Source organism: Hyla sarda, chromosome 1, assembly GCF_029499605.1.
Source record: "Hyla sarda isolate aHylSar1 chromosome 1, aHylSar1.hap1, whole genome shotgun sequence".
NCBI lineage: Eukaryota > Metazoa > Chordata > Amphibia > Anura > Hylidae > Hyla > Hyla sarda.
This window is the reverse complement of record NC_079189.1, coordinates 538,108,501-538,129,878: the sequence shown is the minus strand read 5'-3', so window position 1 is coordinate 538,129,878 and position 21,378 is coordinate 538,108,501. Positions and strand designations below refer to the sequence as shown.

The 21,378-nt window shown below is 44.8% G+C and overlaps 1 protein-coding gene and 1 long non-coding RNA gene across 15 annotated transcripts in view; one reads left to right on the top strand and one right to left on the bottom strand.

Annotated features, from left to right (window-relative positions):
* The window catches only part of PDE4D (phosphodiesterase 4D), an 846,931-nt gene that overhangs the window by 688,874 nt on the left and 136,679 nt on the right, over positions 1-21,378 (top strand). The gene's annotated exons all lie outside the window — the stretch shown is intronic.
* The window catches only part of LOC130291776 (uncharacterized), a 69,778-nt gene continuing 59,175 nt past the window's right edge, over positions 10,776-21,378 (bottom strand). For both annotated transcript variants that reach the window (XR_008848028.1, XR_008848029.1), the window contains one exon: positions 10,776-11,446. This is a non-coding gene — a long non-coding RNA (uncharacterized LOC130291776). The remainder of the gene's footprint in view (positions 11,447-21,378) is intronic.

Below are 21,378 nucleotides of genomic sequence, written 5' to 3'. Positions count from 1 at the left end.
ACCATTTTATGCTTTATATTTGTTTAAAGGAGCTGCCCTGGGTGGGACGGGTAAGGCTTGGAAATTCTTAAAATTTGAGATTTGAATGTTGATAAATAGATAAATATGTTATATCACTACGAAAAGTTGCAATGCAGAAGAGAATTTGGGATACCGACCAATATGGAAGCCATAACAGATAACCTCCACAGACCATCACAGTGGGATCCATATTGACCATTAGGACATATTGAAATGTTTTATTCTTTGCAAGGATTTGAGGAAAGCTTGAAAGAGTCTATCCAATTTCCTTTGCCCCATGGCCTCTCATAGATCCCCCATAAAAGATCATGTTTGCAACAGAGCCCTCATAACGCAGTCAGGCAGCTTTAGAGTCTCCCAGACAGAGCCAGGCTTCAATAGCACTTCCATCGTTTGCTACAGGGGCACCCTAAACAGTCACCCTAAACATTTCCCTATAAAAGAACCGTAAGTACTAGCCATGAAGGTAAGTAATGGGGTTCCTTTATGTTCATGTCAAAATTGTCAAAAACAAACATGTGATTATTTGGCTCCTCCTCACCCCAGATTACCTAGATTTCAACCTTCATGAAGAAGGTTTCTTAAAGGCTCACACCCAGTATACACCATCCAATGATGCATGGCACTTGCTCCCTTATATGAAATCAAATTCACTGGTCTACAGGTGGTTTACTTACATACTAATGGTGACATTACATAGAGCGGGTGAAATAAATATTGAACCATGTCACCATTTTCTCACTAAATATTTTTATTGATCTATTGATCCAACCCAAGTAATCCATACATACAAAGAAACCAAAACAAATAAGATCAGAAATTAAGTTGTGTGCAATAAGGTGAAATTACACCATAAAAAGTATTGAGCCAAAAAGGCATGGAAAGCCTAGACAACAGCTGACAAACAATCCAGACCCTTATCAGTGCAAATTAATTATGCTGGTTCAGTCCCAACTGATGGCTACAAAAAATCTCATTGTCAAGGTGTCACACAAGACACTTCTTATGATGGATAAAAGCAAATAGCTGTTTCAAAACCTTTAGAACCTAATTGTTGTAAGCATAACAATAGTGTTGGTTACAGGCCCATTTCTAAGTTTCTGAATGGTCCAATGAGCACTGCTGCGGCCATAATTCGGAAGTGGAAAGACAATAATTTCACCATAAAGTTACATTGACCAGGTGCTCCTCACAAGATTTCTGATGGAGGAGTAAAAAGAATAATCAGAAGAGTTGTCCAGAACACTTGTGGAGAGCCGTAAAAAGACCTGGAGTTAGCAAGTACTGTGCGCAGTACTGGAGGCCGTATCTCCAGAAGGATATAAATATTTTGGAGAGATCAGAAAAGATCTACTAAACTAGTATAAGGATCGCAGGATAAAACTTGGCAGGAAAGGTCAAAGAACCTTAATATGTATAGAAGAAAGATGAGACCGAGGGGATATGATAGAGACTTTCATTTACATAAAAGGGAATCAACACGTTAAAGGAGCAGAGGAGATTTAAAAGAAGAAAAACTACCACAAGAGGACATAGTTTTAAATTAGAGGGGCAAAGGTTTATGCAATATCAGGAAGTATTACTTTACTGAGAGAGTAGTGGATACATGGAATAGTCTTCCTGCAGAAGTGTTAGCTACAAATACAGTGAAGGAGTTTAAACATGCATGGGATAGGCATAAGGCTATCCTTCGTATAAGAAATAGATAGACATAAGGATATACTTCATATAAGAAAGCGATAGATATAAGGCTATACTTCATATAAGATAGAGATAGGAATAAGGCTATACTTCATATAAGATGAAAATAGGCATAATGCTATGCTTCATATAAGGTAGAGATAGGCATAAGGCTATGCTTCATATAAGATAGAGATAGGCATAAGGCTATACTTAATATAAGATAGAAATAGACATAATGCTATGCTTCATATAAGAAAGAGATAAGCATAAGGCTATATTTCATATAAGAAACAGATAGGCATAAGGCTATACTTCATATAAGAAAGAGATGGGCATAAGGCTATTCTTCATATAAGATAGAGATAGGTATAAGGATATACTTCATATAAGATAGAGCTAGGTATAAGGCTATACTTCATATAAGAAAGAAATAGGCATAAGGCTATACTTCAATTAAAAAAGAGATAGGCATAAGGCTATACTTCATATAAGAAAGAGATAGGCATAAAGCTATACGTCATATAAGATAGAAATAGGCATAAGGCTATACTTCATATAAGAAAGAGATAGGTATAAGGCTATACGTCATATAAAATAGAAATATGCATAAGGCAATACTTCATATAAGAAAGAGATAGGCATAAGGCTATACTTCATATAAGATAGAGATCGGTATGAGGCTATGCTTCATATAAGATAGAGATAGGTATAAGGCTATACTTCATATAAGATAGAGCTAGGCATAAGGCTATACTTCATATAAGAAAGAGATAGGCATACGGCTATCATTCATATAAGAAAGAGATAGGAATAAGGCTATACTTCATATAAGATAGAGATAGGCATAAGGCTATCCTTCATATAAGATAGAGATAGGTATAAGGCTATATTTCATATAAGAAAGAGATAGGCAAAAGGCTATCCTTCATATAAGATAGAGATAGGTATAAGGCTATCCTTCATATAAGAAAGATATAGGCATAAGGCTATCCTTCATATAAGAAAGAGATAGGTATACGGCTATCCTTCATATAAGAAAGAGATAGGCATAAGGCTATCCTTCATATAAGATAGAGATAGGTATAAGGCTATGCTTCATATAAGATAGAGATAGGTATAAGGCTATACTTCATATAAGAAAGAGATAGGTATACGGCTATCCTTCATATAAGAAAGAGATAGGCATAAGGCTATACTTCATATAAGATAGAGATAGGTATAAGGCTATCCTTCATATAAGAAAGAGATAGGCATGAGGCTATACTTCATATAAGATAGGGCCAGGGACTATTCAGAGTTTTTAGAATACACCCCCAAACATACCCCCCAAAGACATAACCACAAAGGTATAAGTTGAGAAACTAGTCTCCATTGCCAGAATCCGAGTTGCATCAATGATCAACAACACAATTATTGTGGCCCGTATAGATGTAAATATAAGAGGCCGACCCCCCCCCCCCCCCCCCCCCATCCATGGATGGAAAATGTATACAGATGTGATAAGGAAACAGTGTTTTCCAGGTTTCAGATCCCCCAGGTGTTGCACATCTGGCCCCATGGGCACTGATTAGGATCCTGGTTGTAATTACAGTCGCTAATTATGTGGTCAGCTGCAAAAGCCACAAGTATCGGGCTGCGTAAATGCTGACATGATGCATTATATGACCCGAGATAATCAGAAGAGCCCTGGCTGCTGGCAAGCTATGACATCCCCTAGATCTTAAACCCATGACATTTGTTTATTTTGTTATGGACAGAGGAAATGATTTAGGAATGGTCATTGGTAGCAAGATATTTTGACAGAATGGGAACTGTTTCGCAGCATTTAGTGTATAGCCAGATGTGCACTTAAATATTATTGCTTTAACTGGTAATTACAGTTAGACTATAGACTTAAAGGGGTACTCCGCCGCCCTGCTTCCGGAGCTCCGCTCCCCAGCGTCCGGAAGTTTCATTGTTCTGAACGCTGTGTGCGGGCTTCCGTCTTCAGGGCCGCCCCTCGTGACGTCACGCCCGCCCCCTCAACGAAAGTGTTACACCGAGCGCTCCGGGTCCCTGCTCCTCCCCGGAGCGCTCGCGGCGTCTCTCTCTCTCTGCAGCGCCCCGGTCAGACCCGCTGACCGGGAGCGCTGCACTGACATTGCCGGCGGGGATGCGATTTGCATAGCGGGACACGCCCGCTCGCGAATCGCATCCCAAGTCACTTACCCATCCCGGTCCCCGGCTGTCATGTTCTGGCGCGTGCGGCTCCGCTCTCTAGGGCGCGCGCGCGCCAGCTCTCTAAGATTTAAAGGGCCAGTTCACCAATAATTGGTGCCTGGCCCAATCAGCCTAATTAGCTTCCACCTGCTCCCTGGCTATATTACCTCACTTCCCCTGCACTTCCTTGCCGGATCTTGTTGCCTTGTGTCAGTGAAAGCGTTTAGTGTTGTCCAAAGCCTGTGTTCCAGATCTCCTGCTATCGTCTTTGACTACGAACCTTGCCGCCTGCCCCGACCTTCTGCTACGTCTGACCTTGCCTCTGCCTAGCCCTTCTGTCCCACGCTTTCTCAGCAGTCAGCGAGGTTGAGCCGTTGCCGGTGGATACGACCTGGTTGCTACCGCCGCAGCAAGACCATCCCGCTTTGTGGTGGGCTCTGGTGAAAACCAGTAGCAACCCTAGAACCGGTCCACCGACACGGTCCACGCCAATCCCTCGCTGACACAGAGGATCCACATCCAGCCTGCCGAATCGTAACAGAAAGTCGATGGGAAGGGGGCGTGACGGCCGTCACGCCCCCTTCCCATAGACTTTCGTTGAGGGGGTCGGTGTGACGTCACGATTGGCGGCCCTAAACACAGAAGCCCGCACAGAGCAATAAATAACACAACAATAAACTTCCGGACACTGGGGAGCGGAGCTCCGGAAGCATGGCAGCGGAGTACCCCTTTAAAGGGTTATTCCGGTATACAAAATTTGACTAAGTTTGAAAGCATGGGATACAAAGTGAAAATCCTTAAAATACTGTAGTTAAATATTTTCAGGAAATTCCCCCATAATCCCTTATCTCTCAATGGCCCAAAATGTGAGGTTTATACCTTGTCAGCGGTTATGACCTGTAGTTTAAATTTATCTTGCACGTCGCACATGCTCAGTTGCAGCACTGTGAGTTATAGGAGAGGGGAGCTGAGGATGGGAACTAGTGTGAAAGGCTCAGCAGTAAGGGAACATAATAGGAAGCGCACAAGACAGTGGAGACTGCTTTTCAGCAGCCTGGAGAATACAGGGAAGGAGAACACCCAGCATAGCATGATGAGAACTGTAGTCTGCTCCCCATATGGGCTGCTGCTGCTGAAGCCTCCACTCTTGCTGCACTGAGTGGGACAGTGTTTTCCAAACAGGGTTCCTCCAGCTATAGCAAAACTACAACTCCCAGAATGACCAGACAGCCGTTGGTCTTGTTTTTTTTACTTTATTCAGAAAAATAACTTACAGGCTAGGGGGTTCTCCAGGAATAGAAACAGAGAGTTCATTTCTTTCAAAAACAGCACCACCTCGGTCCTTAGGTTGTGTGTGGTATTGCAGCTCAGGTCCATTCCGCTAAATGTAGCCAAGTTGTAATACCACACACAACCAGAAGGAGGACAAGTGTGGTGCTGTTTTTGGAAAAAATTAGCTCTCTGTTTCTATCACTGGATAACCCCTTTAAGGATGGAGGTTCTGGTCTACCCGACATATCCCTGATAGGGGAAAAAAACATGTAGTCACTAATATTACTTCATTTTCCAAAGGTTGTAGCTATGAATTTTATTATTGTTGAGTAATACTGTACAATCGGAGGTGGAGAATTATTTTAGTGTCATTGTCTGCCGGGATGAAATAGAAAGAAGGAATGAGGAGGACCCTCTACAGCAGCCTCATGAGAGCTAATATGGCTAACAGTGACAAATTGCATGAAGTTACGCCAATGGGACTGTATAGCCCTATACTAGTGTATCACTAATTTGTTGCGCCAAAGATTTTACCAGCGGAGCTTTAGACATAGGATATCACAGGCTCACCCTAGCATAACTAGTACTGCCAAACTAGAACAGTTCCATAGGAGGTCATGTATCATCAGAGCTGTTCTGATGCAACACAGCGCACATTTCTGTACACTGTACAGCTGATCAGTATGTAATATAATGAAAATGTGCAAATTTAGGTTGTAGATTGGAACACAAATTTGCGCATCTGACCAAGCATAAAGTCCCTGTCACGATGCCGACTGGCAGGAGGTGGATCCTCTGTGCCAGAGAGGGATTGGCGTGGACCGTGCTAGTGGACCGGTTCTAAGTCACTACTGGTGTTCACCAGAGCCCGCCGCAAAGCGGGATGGTCTTGCTGCGGCGGTAGTGACCAGGTCGTATCCACTAGCAACGGCTCAACCTCTCTGACTGCTGAAGATAGGCACGGTACAAGGGAGTAGACAGAAGCAAGGTCGGACGTAGCAGAAGGTCGGGGCAGGCAGCAAGGATCGTAGTCAATAAGGTAATAGCAGGAGGTCAAGTACACAGTATGGACAAACACAGTAACGCTTTCACTAGGCTCTAAGGCAACAAGATCCGGCAGGGGAGTGCAGGGGCAGAGATCAGATATAGTCTGGGAGCAGGTGGAAGCCAATTAAGCTAATTGGGCCAGACACCAATCATTGGTGCACTGGCCCTTTAAGTCTCAGGGAGCTGGCGCGCGCGCGCCCTAGAGAGCGGAGCCGCGCGCGCCAGCACATGACAGCAGGGGACGGGAACGGGTAAGTGACCTGGGATGCGATTCGCGAGCGGGCGCGTCCCGCTGTGCGAATCGCATCCCCGACGGCCATGACAGTGCAGCGCTCCCGGTCAGCGGGACCGACCGGGGCGTTGCGGAGAGAGAGACACCGTAAGCGCTCCGGGGAGGAGCGGGGACCCGGAGCGCTAGGCGTAACAGTACCCCCCCTCTTAGGTCTCCCCTTCTCTTTGTCCGGTAACTGCCTCCCCTGGGATGAGGACACCGGGAAAGAATGGAGGGATTCCTCAACGGCAGGCAGTACAGCAGAAGTGGGAATGGGGAGGGATGGCAGAGGGCGAGGCCTGGCACGGGGCAGTGTGACACCAGGACGGGGGCCATGAGGAGGCACCGAGGCTTGCCTGACTGGACTGGGAGGGGGGGAGAGGCACTTCTTATGGCAGGCAGAGTCCATAAAGACCTTAGGGAGACCGGATACAGGGGGAACCACAGGGTCACGGCAGGGAGTACTGGGAACCGGTTTAAGGCAGTCCTTGAAACAAGAGGTAGCCCAGCTCTTGATCTCCCCTGTGGACCAATCCAGGGTTGGGGAATGGTGTTGAAGCCAGGGTAGTCCAAGGAGAATTTCGGAAGTGCAATTGGAGAGGACCAAAAACTCAATTTTTTCGTGATGAGGTCCGATGCACATTAGGAGGGGCTCCGTTGCGGTAACGCACGGTGCAATCCAACCTGACTCCGTTGACCGCGGAAATGTAGAGTGGCTTGACGAGACGGGTCACCGGGATGCGGAATTTATTCACCAAGGACTCCCGAATAAAATTCCCAGAGGCACCAGAGTCCAGGCAGGCCACGGCTGAGAGGGAGGAGTTGGCTGAAGGAGAAATCCGCACGGGCACCGTGAGACGTGGAGAAGCCGACTTTGAATCAAGAGACGCCACACCCACGAGAGCTGGGTGCGAGCGTGCGTTTCCCAGACGTGGAGGACGGATAGGGCAATCCACCAGGAAATGTTCGGTACTGGCACAGTACAGACAAAGATTTTCTTCCCTACGGCGATTCCTCTCCTCCTGGGTCAGGCGAGACCGATCCACTTGCATGGCCTCCTCGGCGGGAGGCCTAGGCGTAGATTGCAACGGAGACTGTGGGAGAGGTGCCCAGAGATCTAAGTCTTTTTCCTGGCGGAGCTCTTGATGTCTCTCAGAAAAACGCATGTCAATGCGAGTGGCTAGATGAATGAGTTCATGCAGGTTAGCAGGAATTTCTCGTGCGGCCAGAACATCTTTAATGTTGCTGGATAGGCCTTTTTTAAAGGTCGCGCAGAGGGCCTCATTATTCCAGGAAAGTTCAGAAGCAAGAGTACGGAATTGTATGGCGTACTCGCCAACGGAAGAATTACCCTGGACCAGGTTCAGCAGGGCAGTCTCAGCAGAAGAGGCTCGGGCAGGTTCCTCAAAGACACTTCGAATTTCCGAGAAGAAGGAGTGTACAGAGGCAGTGACGGGGTCATCGCGGTCCCAGAGCGGTGTGGCCCATGACAGGGCTTTTCCAGACAGAAGGCTGACTACGAAAGCCACCTTAGACCTTTCAGTAGGAAACTGGTCCGACATCATCTCCAAGTGCAGGGAACATTGCGAAAGAAAGCCACGGCAAAACTTAGAGTCCCCATCAAATTTGTCCGGCAGGGACAAGCGGAGGCTAGGAGTGGCCACACGCTGCGGAAGGGGTGCAGGAGCTGGCGGAGGAGATGGTTGCTGCTGTAGCAGAGGCAGAAGTTGCGACTGAAGTTGCTGCACCATGGTGGACACCTCCGACAGCTGGTGGGTTAGATGGGCGATCTGTCGGGATTGCTGGGCGACCACCGTGGTGAGATCAGAGATAGAAGGCAGGGGAACCTCAGCGGGATCCATGGCCGGATCTACTGTCACGATGCCGACTGGCAGGAGGTGGATCCTCTGTGCCAGAGAGGGATTGGCGTGGACCGTGCTAGTGGACTGGTTCTAAGTCACTACTGGTGTTCACCAGAGCCCGCCGCAAAGCGGGATGGTCTTGCTGCGGCGGTAGTGACCAGGTCGTATCCACTAGCAACGGCTCAACCTCTCTGACTGCTGAAGATAGGCACGGTACAAGGGAGTAGACAGAAGCAAGGTCGGACGTAGCAGAAGGTCGGGGCAGGCAGCAAGGATCGTAGTCAATAAGGTAATAGCAGGAGGTCAAGTACACAGTATGGACAAACACAGTAACGCTTTCACTAGGCTCTAAGGCAACAAGATCCGGCAGGGGAGTGCAGGGGCAGAGATCAGATATAGTCTGGGAGCAGGTGGAAGCCAATTAAGCTAATTGGGCCAGACACCAATCATTGGTGCACTGGCCCTTTAAGTCTCAGGGAGCTGGCGCGCGCGCGCCCTAGAGAGCGGAGCCGCGCGCGCCAGCACATGACAGCAGGGGACGGGAACGGGTAAGTGACCTGGGATGCGATTCGCGAGCGGGCGCGTCCCGCTGTGCGAATCGCATCCCCGACGGCCATGACAGTGCAGCGCTCCCGGTCAGCGGGACCGACCGGGGCGCTGCGGAGAGAGAGACGCCGTAAGCGCTCCGGGGAGGAGCGGGGACCCGGAGCGCTAGGCGTAACAGTCCCACATGATAAATCCGCAAAATAAAGTTACACTAGTGAAAACACAATCACTTTCCACCACAAAACATGCCCACTGGTGCACTCAATGCAAAAGGGCATGTGCCCGAGCGAAAGTTGCCATGTAAATTCTGCGTGTTCTCGTTTGCCAGTCTAAAAGGCCATTGTGCACTTTGTTTACAGGTGCACATACCTTGATATATTTCGCCATACATCCCCCATAATGCTTAAAAATTACTAGTGAAATCCCACAAAAAAAATTGTTACTCAGTTCCTAATCTTGATCATATACATATAATTTGTGTCTAGTGCTTATATTTCTCTCACAAATACCTTTTTTTCTTTTTCTTTTGCTCAATTGGTTTGTCATTCTGTGCTTTGGAGGGTTTGTGTCCTCACTCTGCATGACTCCTCTTCCTCCCTGAGCCTGCTGTGCTGGGTCTTCATCAAATCACTTCAGGTTGTTCTGTAAACCCCCTCCTCTCAGAAGTCTGATAGGACAGGCGTGTTAGTCCAACCCCCACTTACTGGACTTTGTACTAGACCTGTGCTTCAGCTTGGGCAAAGATTATAGTGCAGCTGGGATAGTAGAGACAGGATAATGGTCTGTATGGTATGGGGACCCCTAGGGGTCTTTTATTATAAGCCATAACTTCTATAAAAAGAAAATTTTCTTTTGAAGTATATTAGAAAGGTTAATGTTTTGCAAAGATGCCAACATATAAAAAGTTATTGTTTCTGACAGTGCCCATTTAAAGATTGTCGGGATTTAAAGGGGTACTCCCGTGGAAAACTAATTTTTTAGATCAACTGGTGGCAGAAAGAAACAGATTTGTAAATTACTTCTATTAAAAAATATTAATCATTCAAGTACTTTTTAGGGGCTGTATACTACAGAGGAAAGGTTTATCTTTTTGGATTTCTCTTATGTCACGACCACTGTGCTCACTGATGACCTCTGCTGTCCATTTTAGGAACTGTCCAGAGCAGGACAAAAATCCCCATAGCAAACATATGTTGCTCTGGACAGTTTCTAAAATGGACAGCAGAGGTCAGCAGAGAACACTGTGGTCGTGACATAAGAGAAATTCAAAAAGAAAACAATTCCTCTGTAGTATACAGCCCCTAAAAAGTACTGGAAGGATTAAGATTTTTTAATAGAAGTAATTTACAAATCAGTTTAACTTTCTGGCACCAGTTGATAAAAAAAAAAAAGTTTTCCACAGGAGTACCCCTTTAAGCATTGTAGGTAGAGATGAGCAAAGTTACAGTAATTCTATTCGTCATGAACCTCGCGGCTCGACGGTTGCTGACTTTAGCCTGCATAAATTAGTTCAGCTTTCAGGTGCTCCGGTGGGCTGGAAAAGGCAGATACAGTCCTAGTAAACTCTCCTAGGACTCTATCCACCTTTTCCAGCCCACGGGAGCACCTGAAAGCTGAACTAATTTATGCAGGCTCAAGTCAGCAACTGCCGAGCCGAGAAGTTTGTGACGAATCGAATCACTGTAACTTCGCTCATCTCTAATTGTAGGGCCAACAGAAGTTTTGTGTCTCTCCAAAATCTCACAGTGGATACTTACCTGATTGGTCAGATTTGATTTAACCTGTTACTATGAATAAAGCCTGTAGATATGGTATTTTTTATTAAGGTAAAAAGATGGAAATATCAACGGAAGATGCACATATATTTTTCAGGATTCTTTTTTTATTACTTTTGAATTTGAATGCCTTGTTCTTGCCGTTTCGTAGCCGTTCTGAATATATTACAGCTTCCTGAACAAATTGTAATATTCAATATGCTTAAAGATGCATGACTCCTGAATATACTGTAAAATTCCTGCCTTTAATAGGAGAAGACTCTGCATCCCCCATCTAACTAAGGAAGAATAAGGCAATGGAAAGTCCAGTGATTGATGAGGCAGGGGATGGCACATACTCATAGCGATGTTAAAGAGCTGCCTAAACACAGGACATGAATGGTTTCTTGAAAATGGGAACAAGAGGCACGCACAAGAATGAACAGATCGTAGATGTAGTTGATGAGACATGAAGCTCCAATGGGGAGTGCAGATCCTGCAGTATATCACTGAGCACGTCTGGGCTTTGATTTCTTAATTGAATACTTATGGCTTTTCTGAAATAGTTATAGGAAGTTCATTGCAGGAACAAGCCGCTCCTTGCTGGAAGAATTCAGCATCCTCAAGCCATTAGACGTAGACTCTCACATGGCCACCTATGAAGACCATTTTTCTTGCACTGAGGCTGAGGTTGTCAGGACTTCTGGAAAGCAGGAGACATAACAATGACTCTTCAAAGAGACTTTTCCCATCTCTTCACCTGAGCCCATGCTTGTTTCCTAATACTGTAGCTGAAAGAAATAACAGCAATATTAACTGGAAATGTTTATCAATGGCTGGTCTTGCAGGAGTCCTGCTAATAGGAACAACGTTCCTGATGTGGAAAAAGTGCAGGAACTCCGTTCCTATGCAGGACTTGAGCCCTGTTACCACTAGACCCAACTATGGGAAACCTGAATTAGAATTTGACAATATTTCTGTAGCCCAATAAAGACAGTAGGTCCTTTATACGGCCTCATACAGTATGTCTGATCATGTCTTCATAAAATGTATGGTCCATCCTGATACAACAGATATAAGGATTGTCCCTCAAACTTCTGTACTTCACATATAAAAAGGCTACTGAATGATGGTACATCAAGGTAACACTGCAAATACAGTGACCAGTCTTGTGTAACTAAGACATTTCCCCCTGCATTGTGTTCTCCCCCTAGTGCTCTAGCCTATAGTTCCAATGCACACCCCAGCTTTACTGTTTATGATATAGTTTGGTGGGCTGCTGTATGCGGTGGCTGAATCCTGCAGCATCACTGATTATTGGAAACATGGGGTCCCTGGATACCAGGGGAAGGACAAGGTGGCTGGTGCCCCAATGGACGCATAAGAGGCGTAACTTGTAGCTTCTGGGCCTCAATGCGAAATCTGTAACGGGGCCCCATGTGCCAATTATAATACTGGTCTCTTATGGGGCAAATGGGCTTTGGGGCCCCCCTTAGGCACCAGAGCCTTGGTGCAACTGCTACCTTTGCACCCCCTATAGCCATGCCCCTGAGACTAATGCAAGGACTGATGCTGAAATAGGGACAACATTGTGTTGCTAAATTAGCTATCGGGAGAGTATACTAGAAGGAAGAAGCAAAGAATGGGTGGTGCAGACCATATCTAGTGGCAGAGGGCAATGCAGCAGGCATGTGGGAAGGTGGACTAGAGTAATGGCCCTTTAACTTTTACACTTGCTGATTATCGGTCATTATCTCGCACAGAGGAACCAAGTGATTCCTTCGCCATGTGACTGGTGCAAACCCATTTGGCATTTGGGTTAGACAGACTTTCGTAGAACTCTTGGAAACCAAAGATCGTGGACAATCGGGCTGCTCCAATATTGTAACCTTTAGCCCATCTGTTAGGATGGGCTGAGATCTGACAGTAATATTGGAGCAGCCCAAATGGGTAGGGCCACTAGGTCCCTGATCTTGGTTTTATGACTGGGTTTAATAAAGTATCTTGTTAAACTACAACTTCTGTGTAATTCTGGGAACACATGTGCACATGCCTCTATGGGGCTTCATCTGCTTTGACACAGCACAACCAGCCTAACCATAGCCCATCTAACCCTTCTCCAGTCACCACCCACCCCTTAGGAGTCAAAGGGCCCCATGAACATAGTTGCCCCTGCACAGGTGGTTACCATGTAACGTTCACAGATTATCTTTGGGTTTGGTAAATAATGTTCTCTTTCCTGCCAAATTCTTGGACCGTCAGTTCCAAATGCCTTGTGCCCTCTGGGTTTTAATTCCCCATTTCTTGTAATTCTCAAGTAAGAAACCTAAGAAATTGTACCTTAAATCAAAGTTAAAAAAAAAACAATGAATTAAATATTATTTTTCAGCCTGTTAAACTGAAGTGACTCTTTGAAGTGTTGCAAGCTATTTATTCTAAATCTCTCATGTGCTGACCAGCTGCTGCCATGCTCCGGAGTGGTTTTAATTTGGGATGAAATATTAACATTGTTTAGGTGGCTACAGCCACTGTAAAGTGATTTATAAATGCTTCTAGATGGTTGTCAGTGGCAGGAAAGTGCATCTTGAGGCCATGGAATAAGTGAAGTGTAAATCCTGGTTACGGCTGTCAGGCTGAGATCACTGGCACTGTTTTATGGGAACTCTGCAGAGACCATGCAGCTCAACATCTCCCTAAAGAAGCACTCCGGGAATTAATTGTTTTTTATTTGCTTATATAATGAAACATAGGATGTTATTAAGAAATGTGGTGGCCCGGTACAGGAGTTGCACCCCTGTACCCTAGCTGTCCTGTCAGGCAGCCTCCCTGCAGTGTCCCCTGAGCCCCCTACACCTGTTCCCTTTGTATAGTTATCTTTATGCTGTGTATTGTATATAAAAGTGTTATTTCTTTAAGAACAATTGACATGTGATTACCAGTGTCAAGTGATTGTTACCCAGTGAGGTATCGGTGACCTATGGGACCCTTCCTCGTCTCCCCCATATAAGCCCTGGGAGGAGCTAGCTCGCTCTCTTGATTTCCAGTTAAGTCTTTGCTGAGGTCCAGTGCAATCAAGTCCTAAGAGTGTTTCTGGAGTCCAGAGGAGGCCTCAAGTCAACCACGCAGCCACAAGTCTACAGGTCCCAGTCAGAGCCTGGTAAGCAACAAACAGGGTACAGTCAGTCTCAGTCAAGTCAGTCAAAGTCATCCTGTCTTCAGTCAGTGTGGCCTGCATCAAAATTGTCCAAGCAAGCCCTAAGGTCTCTAAAGTCACTGGTCACCTCCATGGGCCTGGCTAAGCTGGATAGACTATTCCACCTGTCTAACTCAGTAAAGCTACAGTTGTTCCATAACTTGGCGTCGGAGTCATTATTGCCCCCGTGCCTAGCCCAGTATCCAGCGGTATACCTTCGGGTGGTATTGGGGATAAATCATGCCCTGGCGTCACGAACACAAGGGGTTAATGTCATCTGCCCCTAGGGCAATTCCATCTGCCCTCATTACACCCACTACCACAGAAATAATCTAGAGGTTCTTGTGTATGCATTGTGCATACCTGTTTTGGCATGGCATGCATGAGATTTCAGCCATACTGATTCCAATTCCATCACTGAAATTATTTTCTTGGTCCCACAACCAATGGCCCCTCAACAGCCGTCCACCACAATACTCTATACTCTGGGACAATAACCCCACAAAACAGCTGTCTACAGATTTCTCACGGGGTATGCATTCCCAGTCTTTAACTCCCTAGTTGGATTGAAACACTGGGGGCCATTTATCAATGTGGCGCAGTTGCCCATAGCAATCAGATTGTTTCTTTCATTTTTAAGGTCTTTTTTAAAAATGAAAGAAGCAAGCTGATTGGTTGCTATGGGCAACTACACCTCTCTTTGCATATTTTCTAATGCTGCCTACAATTCCCATGAATCCTCTGGCTTTACAGAGAGAGGTGGTGGAGTCTCATAACTGCACCTGGTGATCTAATTACCTGACTAGACACTAGCAGCCTTAACTTCTGAGACTTATAAATGGGTTGGGGTCCATTTACTTTGTGTGTAGTTTTGGTGCATGTAGTCTATTCAAAGTGTCTTTTTTTTTTAGAAACATTGCCATGAGGCGAAAGTGATTTGACCCATGATCGCAACTGAGGTGTTTTAGGAAGATTTTAAATCTGCAGGCTATGTTCATGTGTTGTCATTTTACCACATTTTTGTAGCCATTTTACAGCATTTTTCCTGTAATTTTTCAAGATCACTGGAAAAATTCTGCATCTCTAGCCCCAATTAAGCAATGGCAGTAAAAAAGTGTTGTTTTCCATCGATTAGGAAAATTTGATGACCCACGGTGATGGCGGGACCACAGGGTGTAGTGGTGTAGGTGGATGGGGCAAGATGGTATTAACTCCAGGGGCAAGGTGTTATTAACGCCTAATGTTCGTGACGCCAGAGTGGTTTTTGGGTACCAGAACCACCCAAACGGTATCTCTGCTATTCCAATAGCTAGGCAGTGAAAATGAGAGTCCACAACCAGGTTATGGTTTAACAGAGGCTTTACTGGGATTTACTGAATCCCAGAGAGGTGGCCAGGAACACAGAAGGACCTCACAGCTTGCTTGGACCAATTATACTTGTAATAGACTTTAGATAATTAACTTGAGGCTTGGCTAGACTGTAGATAGTGACAGCAGACATAGACTTGACTTACTGGAATGACTGTAGGTTTGAGGCCTTCCAGGTACTGGACACTAGCACTGAGATCTCTGGTGTTTGCTGGTCTCAGTAAAGTGATGATGGTACAAGAGAGAGAATTGGAATGGCTGCCCCCTTATATAGAGGGGGGCTGAGCCAAAGCCCATTGGTCAAGCTGTGGGTCATGTGTTAAACTGATGCTCTCTGGGTAACATGTGATAACATAAACATAACATGTGGCTTTTCACAGGTCCATTCCACATTTACTGGAGTCCTCTAAAGGTCCTTTATACTGACTATACATTGACATACTGACTATAATCCTATGACATTAATTAACACTATAATAACAGCAGGGGAGACACTGCAGGAGAGCCCCCAGGTCACCTAGGGACTCAACCTGACAGGGCCTAATTGTAGTGCAGTGCCATGTCCTGTACTGGGATATCACAAAAAGCACAGCAAAAATGCAGTATGAGAACACAGCCTCAGGGGAGATGTATAACTACTATGTATCCTAATCCATTTTAGATAGCAGCAGTATACAGACAGAGCTGGTTGGGGAGGGGTCTGTAACCTGTCAAGAGAGATCGGATAGGTTATGATGTCATCTGCTGTTCACAGAAAGTCAGCTGACCCAAGACTGACCTCCTCTGACATTTTTAAAACTGTAGGTCAATTAAACGCATGGCTGCAGCCGTGCTAGAATGAAATAGACTGCACTATAGGACTAGTGATGGTAAATGTGCATAGTATGGGCAAAAAAACAACAAAACCTGCAGTGCTTCTTTAGGATCTATAGACACGTACATTATTCTGTGCAGATTTGATACGCAGGATTTTCTGCTGCAGATTTCAATGTAAACTGAATGACTGAACACGGCTTGAAATCGTGAGCATCAACTCTGCGCAGAATACTGTACATGTGAATAGACCTTAAAACTTCTGGCCTTGTAGTAAGGACAATTTGGACAGAATGCAGGCTCCTGTGACAATTCTCTGTATTTATTACCAGCTATGTATATATTATTAATATCCTTGGCAACAATAGAATAGAATATATTCAATAACCAGTTGAATATTGCAGGTCATATAGGGATACAAACATTATCCTGAAGCTCCAACAACATGGAATGGCAAAATAGCACCACATTCTAACCTCTTGCCCTTCATGCCAACACAACTTTAACTTCCAATACAGATTCTCCAATCCTAGAGTTTAGTGTACATAGGCTAACTAAGCATAAAACTTCTAGTTATACTTCTTATTTTGTCCTACTTCTATGCCATAGGGCTAGAAAGGCATTAGTGCACCCCCTGGCCAATCTACCTGTCTGTACCAGTATCTTGATCCAGTGGCGTTGCTAGGGTTAGTGTCACCCGGTGCGGTAGAAAATGGTGTCACCCCCATACCTACCCCCCCCCCCCCAGTAAGTATTTAGCCTGTTGTGACATACACCACTGTTGTAGCGCATTGTGAGAAATTCCAGTATAATAATCAGATATACCAGTTGCCCCAGAATAGGAAAGTGTTAAAGAAGTTTTCACCATTGAAATATACAGCTCCCAGAATTACTTAAAGGGGTACTCCACTGGAAAACATTTACTTTTATATCAACTGGTGCCAGAAAGTTAAACAGATTTTTAAATTACTTCTATTTAAAATCTTAATACTTACAGTACTTATAAGCTGGTGTATGCTCCACAGGAAGTTGTGTAGTTCTTTCCAGTCTGACCACAGTGCTATTTGCTGACACCTCTGTCCATGTCAGGAACTGTCCAGAGCAGGATAGGTTTGCTATGGGGATTTGCTCCTACTATGGACAGTTCTTGACATGGACAGAGGTGTCAGCACAGAGCACTGTGGTCATGATTCAGCAGAGAGCTCTGTGTTCCAAAAAGAAAATAATTTCCTCTCTAGTATTCAGCAGCTAATAAGTACTGGAAGGATTAAGATTTTTTAATGTTAGTAATTTACAAATCTGTTTAACTTTCTGCTACCAGTAGATTTAAAATAAATAAATATATGTTTCCACAGGAAAATAAATTAAAAAGGAAAATAACTTCCTGTGAATCGCTTATACAGCAGCTAATAAGTACTGGAAGGATTAAGATTTTTAAATAGAAGTAATTTACAAATCTGTTTAACTTTGTAGCACCAGCTGATTAAAAAAAATGTTTTCCAGTAGAGTACCCCTTTGAGCAGTGGTGAGGTTATGCTGGGAGTTGTAGTTTCACTGACCTAACTGTAGAACTGACAAGTGACTACAGCTCTGATGTAGAGAGGAGAATGTACAATGGTATCAGTGACTACAGGTGACATCTTCTCTATAGTGAGGAGAATACACAATGATATCAGTGACTACAGGTGACATCTTCTCTATAGTGAGGAGAATACACAATGATATCAGTGACTACAGGTGACATCTTCTCTATAGTGAGGAGAATACACAATGATATCTGACTACAGGGGACGTCTTCTCTATAGTGAGGAGAATACACAATGACATCAGTGACTACAGGGGACGTCTTCTCTATAGTGAGGAGAATACACAATGATATCAGTGATTACAGGGGACATCTTCTCTATAGTGAGGAGAATACACAATGATATCAGTGATTACAGGTGACGTCTTCTCTATAGTGAGGAGAATACACAATGATATCAGTGACTACAGGTGACGTCTTCTCTATAGTGAGGAGAATGTACAATGATATCAGTGACTACAGGTGACGTCTTCTCTATAGTGAGGAGAATACACAATGACTACAGGTGACGTCTTCTCTATAGTCTTCCCTTATCTAATTCAGATGGTACATACCGCCAGGACTTGATCCAGCTAAAACTTCTCTCTGCAGAATGTGACGCCCAGACGTCTCCTCACTATGTCAGCGCATTCTCATCCTCTATATGAAAATAATTATTATTATAAACCTGCCAGACACTGTATCCTCTAAATATAATACTACTATACACTATACTCTTTGATTATAAACCTTCCATACACCATACCCACTGAATATAATACTACCACACACTGTACATTCTGAATATAATACCAACACATACTGTACCCTCTGAATATAAATCTGCCACATACTGTACCCCTGAATATAATACCGCCACACACTGTACCCACTGAATATAATACTACCACATACTGTACCCTCTGAATATAATACTACCACAAACTGCGCCCTCTGAATATAAATCTGCCACATGCTGTACCCTCTGAATATAAATCTGCCACATACTGTACCCTCTGAATATAAATCTGCCACATACTGTACCCTCTGAATATAAATCTGCCACATACTGTACCCCTGAATATAAATCTGCCACATACTGTACCCCTGAATATAAATCTGCCACATACTGTACCCCTGAATATAATACCGCCACATACTGTACCCTCTGAATATAATACTACCACCCACTGCGCCCTCTGAATATAATACTTAGAGATGAGCAAACTACAGTAAATTCAACTCGTCACAAACTTCTCTGCTCGGCAGTTGATAACTTTTCCTGCATAAATTAGTTCAGCTTTCAGGTGCTCCCGTGGGCTGGAAAAGGTGGATACAGTCCTAGGAGACTCTTTCCTAGGATTGTATCCACCTTTTCCAGCCCACCGGAGCACCTGAAGGCTGAACTAATTTACGCAGAATAAGTCATCAACTGCCGAGCCGAGAAGTTTGTGACGAATCGAATTTACTGTAAGTTCGCTCATCTCTAATAATACTACCACAAACTGCGCCCTCTGAATATAATACTACCACAAACTGCGCCCTCTGAATATAATACTACCACAAACGGCGCCCTCTGAATATAACGTTGCCATACAGTGCACCCTCTGAATATAATACCACAACCGCAGTAACACCCCTCAACATCCGTTAGCTGATGCTATTACGACGGGAGGGGGGTATTGGTGGTGTTGCTAGTGGATGATGGGGGTGCTACTACTCGGGGGGTGTTGCTGGAGGATGATGAGGGTGCTACTGGCCATCCCCCCTGGCAGTATCATCCCCATCATCCATCCGCAGGATCATCCTCCTGGCAGGAGCACCGCCATCATCCACCATCAGGATCTGCTGATGGAGGTGCTGCTGGGGGGGGGGGGGGGGTGTTGCTGGTGGATGATGAGGGTGCTACTGCCAGGGGGGGAGCATTAGGTAGGCAGCAGTTCCCCCGCATTAGGTAGGTCGCAGTTTCCCCACATTAGGTAGCATCTATTCCCCACATTAGGCAGCATAGATTTCCCACATTTGGTACCAGTTCCCCCACATTAGGTAGGTACCAGTTACCCCACATTAGGTAGCAATTTCCCCACATTAGGTAGCACAGATTCCCCACATTAGGTAGCAATTTCCCCACATTAGGTAGCACAGATTCCCCACATAAGGTAGCATAGACTCCCCACATAAGTTAGCATAGACTCCCCACATAAGGTAGCATAGACTCCCCACACTTGGTAGTAGTTTCCCCACATTAGGCCGCAGGTTCCCTTGCAGGTTCCCCACAATGGGTCAAAGTCTCCCCACAATAGATTGCTGGTTATACAACCACCCCCCCCCCCCCCCCACACACACACACACACAAAAAACACATACAACACAGAGAGAGAGACACACACAAACACACACAGTCAGAGAGACACACACACTCACAGACACACATACACAGTCACACACACACACACACACACACAGAGTCTGATACACACACACAAGCATAGATAGATACAGACAGAGAGACAGACATACACACTCACCTATCCAGCGCAGCACTCCTTCTCACCGGGCGCCGTGCGAGTGACGTAACTGACGTCCTCCTGCGCGGCCATGCGGTGTGACGTCAGGCCGGCGCAGACGTGGGAGCGGAGGCCGGGCACAGTACTGGTGAAGGTGAGGGGGGGTGTGATGATGGACGGGCGCACAGTGAAGGAGAAAGAGGGGGGTTGCGCACACACAGCGCGGGGGGGGGGGGGGGGGGTGCTGACGGATGGGAGGCCGGTCGGGCACAGATGGGGGGGGTGGGGCTACGGAGCGTCTTGGTGTCACCCCATTAGGTTGGTGTCACCCGGTGCGGGCCGCACCCCCCGCACCCGGGTCGCAACGCCACTGTCTTGATCACAGTTATGCATATTATAACTTGAATGTTGTTAGAATATATACCACAAATGTTAGATCAAAGGTACTTTCTTCGAAGTTAGGGCTGGTTTATAGGTCAATAAAGGGAAATGTACCCTGAGGTTTTCACCAGTTTGGGCTTCTCTTGGGCCTCCAAGGCTACGTCAGCTTATCTATTTATCTATCTATCTATCTATCTATCCATCTATCCATCTATCCATCTATCCATCTATCTCATATCTATCTCATATCTATCTATCTCATATCTATCTATCTTATATCTATCTCATATCTATCTATATATCTCTCTCATATCTATCTATCTCTCATATCTATCTATCTATCTATAAACAAGAAAGTTGCAACAGCACTCTAGGTCAAAAAATGGAGGCTCTCAGCGCACCTTTTGATCAAAATGTGTCCCCAAAATGTATTTATCTATCTATCTATCTATCTATCTCATATCTATCTATCTATCTTATATCTATCTCCTATCTATCTATCTATCTATCTATCTATCTATCTATCTATCTCTCTCATATCTATCTATCTATGTTATATCTATCTCATATCTATCTATCTATCTATTTATTTCATTTCTATCTATCTGTCTATCTCTGCATCTGCCTATCTATCTATCTATCTATGCATCTATCTATCTATCTATCTATGCATCTATCTATCTATCTATCTATCTATCTATCTATCTATCTATCCATCTGCCTATCTATCATTGCCCAGTTAGACAAGGCCTGTGTGCACAATATATATATATATATATATATATATATATATATATATATATAATATTTTGTTCCTCCACTTAGGACAGATACCTAGGTTGTAGGTTGCAAACTCAAGATCCTGATACCTTGAAGTGTTCCAGATGTACAAAGTAG